This window comes from Equus quagga, chromosome 9 (genome assembly GCF_021613505.1).
Source record: "Equus quagga isolate Etosha38 chromosome 9, UCLA_HA_Equagga_1.0, whole genome shotgun sequence".
In the NCBI taxonomy this organism is placed as follows: Eukaryota; Metazoa; Chordata; class Mammalia; order Perissodactyla; family Equidae; genus Equus; species Equus quagga.
Genome location: NC_060275.1, coordinates 72,506,772 through 72,512,336, shown reverse-complemented (window position 1 = coordinate 72,512,336; position 5,565 = coordinate 72,506,772). Strand labels below are relative to the sequence as shown.

Sequence of the window (5,565 nt, the reverse complement as noted above, 5' to 3'; positions counted from 1 at the left end):
CAATGAACCATGCATGACTAGTCACAAATCTGGTGTAAGTGGCTCTCCAAATACAGTTCTAGACTTTCCGGACCCCTTCTATGCATGATCAGAATGCAAAGGAGGAAGGGAGGAAAATGGGGTTGGGGAGAAAGCAGGGGAGGTGGAACAAAGCAACCAAAGCAACCTGCGCTGATGCCATGAAAATCCACAGGAAGAGTACAAACCTTTCTCTGCTTGAGCTTGCGTGCCTTGTTCTCCCTTTGAGACAATCTTCCTCCCTTCAAACCACTTCGTAGTCCCACACAACACAGAATTCTTTCTCATGGCTACACTTTATTGGTGCGTGCTATGCAACACTTCTTCTAAGGTCTACTTTGCATAAATCGAGACTTGTGTGTCCCCAGGAGCCTCTGTACTAAGATAGCCTTACGATCAAAATCATCCCAATGTCATATTTCACAATGTGGAAGGAAAGCTCTTCCTGCCTGATTGGTTCAATTCTAGCTCTCTCTGCTTCAACTCAATGCAGGCAAGTGGATGTCTTCAATGTTCCCTAGATAACACACATCACTTCCGCGACAACACTGGCTCTTGTTCTCCACTGTATCACCCTGCCGACCTCCTGCCCAATTACTCTCTTTTCAGGGTTCCCTCGTCTCAACAACCACATGAAACCTTCCGTCAACTACCTCAGCCCACATTGATCTCTCCATCTTTTGGAAATCCTATAAGCACTGTTTGCCTGCATCAGTAATTTTGGCTCTCAACTCCATATATCTTGTATTTTACTTATCTCATGTATGAGATTGTATTCAAAGATCATAAACTTTTGAATTGAGATGTTGTGTTTGATATTTCAACACCTCGTTCCCTGATGAGGATGTCTACATGCACTCTAATAAAAGCTTATGCAACTGAACAGAATTTTCAGCTATAACTTAAACGCTTTGCTCAGATTTGAAGGTTGATGTGAGGCAACAAGATGTATAACAAAGGCCCATATCCTTTAGTATTTCTGAAAGCACAAATTTTATGTTAAAAAGCATAAAACCCAGAAACCCAGACATACCAGCCTTATAACAAAGACCACATTGAAGAGAAGATCTACATGCTCCTTCATTAGCAGGCCCAACAGGCTGGAAAATTGTTGAATTTGAAGCCTTAAGGCGATGGGGGTGGGCTTGGAACACAGGTGTGTACAGCATGCAGTAGTGGAAGTTCTGTATTATAGTAGTCCTGCTTCCATTTTGGTACACTCAAGCCAGGATCTAATGTATTAGGTGAAATGCAAGAATCCTGTTTAATCTGAAACTCCCATAACCCCCTTTTTTTCTATAACTTAAAACTTTTTCTGATGGTTTAGATGGAAGTTGTTCTTTGTCAGTTAATTTTGGTTCCAGTCCTTCAAATTGTTCATATCTGCTTCATGACATTCGCTGTACTGACCCTTCTTCAAGTTGGGGTGGGCAGTAGTGACACAGATTAATTATGTCCTCAAGATAAAGTCTTAGTGAAAAACAAATAAATGTTCTTTAGTTGTATTTTTTAAAAAATGGTGACGGGAGAGAGCATGGCTCAGCAGATGGTCTGAGTGGACCCAGTGATGATAGGATTGGACATTGTGGAGGACCAGATAATTGAGATGGCTTGTCTGATAACTGACTCTGATCTCAACATTTTAGCTGAAGGTCCTACACTGATTATAAAACAGCCAGACAAATTACTGGACATCATGTCAGATTAGTGTAAGAAGCATCATGTAAGTCTGGTCTAACCAAAGCAGTGAGGGAGAGTACAACGACATTGTAGCAGGCAGACTATGAATTTCTCTCCTTTGTACAATAGCAGGCACTTCTGGTGCTCTGTCCACTTGCAGGAAATTCAATTCATGCAGATAAGAAGTTTCTTGAAAAATACATGCCCCAGTTTGTGAAACATCTTCATTAGAGAATAATTGATGTGAGCACTGTTAAAGAACCGTGCAGATGCTGGTATCCAGAAGAATATGAATTTGCACCAAAGAAGGCCGCTTCTCACAGGGCTCTTGATGACATTAGTGAAAGCACCAAAGAACTTTGGTTTTACTGAAATAACATCTTCACGAAAATAACAGATGAAAAGAGGAAAATTACAGAAAATTGGGAAAATAAGAAGACTGTGAGTTGATGTCAGTTCTCATGCTGCCACCACATAGTTCTCTGGAAGCAACTTCTGGTGGTTTTTGTTTGTTTGGTTTTTACCAAAAGCTCAACGATTTACAGATTCAGGGACTTCCCAGGACAGAGGGAAAGAAAATACATTTTCCTCACCTTATTCCCTTTTATCTACCCTCCTCACCTTTGTCATGTGAGTGGTCATGGTGTTTTGTTAAGAGAAGAAAGGAATTTGTGAACCAGGATTTTAAAAATTATACGACAGGCAGTGTGGCTCACCAGTTAAGGTCAGAGTGCTTGGGTTCAGTCTTGGCTCTGCTGCTTCCTTAGACAAGCTAGGTAGCATCTTTGTGTTTCAGTTGTCTCATCTGTAAAATAAGGATAAGAGCGAGACTCATCTCCAAGGATCGCAATGAAAACTAAGTTAGTTAACATGAGCAAAGAACTTGGACGTGGCAAGTGCTATACAAGCATTAACTGTTGTTCTTGTATTTTCGAAGCTTATAAAGTCATTATGAGCTCCTTTCTCTGAATTAGGCTTGGCCTGGCACATAGACTGACTTTCTTGATGTGAAAAATTCCATGTGGCCAGTAAAACTCTTGAAATTCTGCCAGTTAAATGTCTCTGTCTTAATTTATATGTCCCAAGAGGAGTCCTGATTAGATATAACACTACGAAACATAGCAAAATTTAATATTAAGTTAAGAACTCTTCAAACTACAAGTTGCAGAGGGCTCAAAGGAGGAAGAAATTGTTTCTAATTGGGAACAGGTCAGGAGATGCTTCTGAAAGTGGGGTCTGAGATGAGACGAAAAAATCAGTAGGATCTGGAGGAGGGGGGACAAACAGGTACATGTCTTTTCTCTTAGGAAACCATTTTTAGTTACCAGATTGTGCTTGTCTTTTGTTTATTCCAAGGTACACTTTCTAAAAGCACTTAATCTTCCCAAGGACAGCACTAATAGGCTCTGATGTTGACCATTCTGGAAAAAGACAAAGAAAAAAAGTCATGTAAAGGTTATGTAACCATGTTACAAATTTAAATGCTTTGTGTTCCACTTTGCCAGACTTTCATTAAAGGCTGTGAGTTCACAATAGTTAGGTACCGATTGGGGGGCGGGGGTGTGTGTGTGTCTATGATTCAGATGCCAGCCCTTCTCTCCCTGCAGCTAAGTCATTTTCTTCTAGTTTATTTGGGAGAAAGGAGGGTTTGTCTCATACCTGTCCTTAGTCAGTTTCATGCCACAGCTGCTTCTCTCAGCTCTGTTGGTGTCCCCATAGGCCATCAATCGCTTTCGTGCTAGCTGCTGCCAGGAGACTTGGCCTATTGCCGCTTTGAAAGGATGTTGCTACTCACTGTGGGTGTCAGCAAAGGGGTGACTATGAGACTGGCATTTTTACTTCCCTGACTTTTTATTGCCTCCATCACCAGCCCACAAGGTTGTTCTGGTAAATTAAACTTATACTGAAGATTTAGAGTTATAGGGAGTTTACTTCATAACAAAATAACTCTCCGTTGTGTATTTGATGTTCTTGGTCTTAAACGTCTTCTGGCTGCTCCACTGTTAGGAATTTTCTTCCTTCTCCTGTCTTATTGCCAAATCTCTCTCTCATTCTCTTCCCTGAATCCTCTACCTTTCTAGACTCACCCCAGAATAAAATCTGTGTTTATTCTTATGTCGATCAATTTATCTATCTTTTTGTTTCATTACCCTCTTTAAATACAGTCCCATGGGGTCTCTTCTTCCACCCTCAAACAGTGCATCATGGCATTTCCCTAAACAAAGACATTAAGACAACTCTGGTGCCAGGTGCTAAATGGTAAACATACATGATGAGATGGAGAGGAAACCTCACGGAGGAAGACTGTAATTGACTATGAAAGGATCAGCCCAGATAGTTATCCCTCCCGTGATGAACTAGCAATTCTGTAGACAGTAGCAGAGTGGAAGACCATCTCCACTTGGTTGGATTAAATGTTAGATGACTGTCTTAAGTTGGATTCCCTAGAAATAAAATTGGGGTGGACGTTACTGGACAAGTGTTTCATTGAGAGAATGCCCTCATGGGGAACCTGTAGAGGAATGAAGAAAGCAGGATGCAGCCAGGGAAAAAGCTACGCAAAGATGTGAGTGCAGTCAAAATCTAGCCAGAACTTGGTCCCACAGTGAACTCTGGAGCAAGAATAGCACCACAGAATTATCCTAAGTCTAGACAGGGTGCCAGACTGTTGTACCCACATATCAGTCAGACACTGACTGTGGGCCACCCATGAGGGAAGGGTGTAACCTTCCAACCATTTCCAGGTGAGGTGGCTCTAGTTGGCAGAGGGCGGTTCTCAGGAGAAAAGTGCACATGGGAGCTGTTACCAACTAACGTGTAAAGCAGCTGGGGCATGGGCGCACCGGCCTGGTGAAGAGCAAAGGGGTGGAGGCGACAAGAGCATCTACTACAATGTCTAACACCTCACAGCAGAACTTACCAGCCAAGTTACAGATCTGGAGCTGACTGAGGCAGCTCTGGAGCTGGCCAGACCCAGGAGAAGATCAAACATACACTGAACTGCATTCTGCAGTTTTCTTTTGCATTGTTTTCCTTCCCTAACTTAATTCAAAATTTCTACCTCCTTCATATTTTTATCATATTTCATATTTTTATTTTATTACAACTCACCAGCCATAAGTGTTTACTGTTCTTAACTTATGAGTGTTGCTTGGTTCCACAATAGGTACTACTACAGTTGAGCTACCAAATTCTGATGGAGAACATAACTAATGCATGTGTGAGGCTTACATGGGATCAAGGCATTGCTGGGTTCTGATTGGTTGAATTGCTTGTAGATTGATTGATCCAAATCTTAGCCAGAGAGGCACAGAGTCACAAAAATTTTATTGCTCTTGTAACAGAAGTAGATGTTGTATTCATTTAATATGTTACATAGTAGTTTTTTTCTAAGTAAATATTTGGCAATGCCCTATTCATTTGATAACTGCAAATAAAATAACCCAAAACACAGTGGTTCCCTATAACAAAGAAGGATGTGCACAATTATACTGCATGGTACTAAAGCTAAGATTGTCAGTCGCAAAGGACAATCCAATTAAGTCTACTAAAGAAAAAAAGTTAATTTCAAGGACACAGAGACTTCACAGAGTCTGAGGACAGGCAATGTCACAGGGAGCTGGAATATCAGAAGCTCTCTATCTCTTAGAGATGGTGTGGTCTCCTTCCTCCCTAATTCTTTCTACAGTCTAGTGCAATTGTCATAGTCTCTCAGCCATCTTTCTTTACTTCCTCACCTTATATATGGCCATTGGCTCCGCTCCACATTAGATCACTAATGACTGAAACCTCCCTCTAGGTCTCTTGGTTCAAATCCTTGAGAAAAGGAATCTGATTGGGTGAGGTGACTTTCTCTAGACCAGTGAA

At 41.3% G+C, this 5,565-nt stretch overlaps 1 pseudogene; it reads left to right on the top strand.

The window, feature by feature from the left end:
- Positions 1–1,534: 1,534 nt before the first annotated feature.
- Positions 1,535–2,148, top strand: LOC124244497 (oligoribonuclease, mitochondrial-like; annotated as a pseudogene).
- The last annotated feature ends 3,417 nt before the right edge of the window (positions 2,149–5,565 follow it).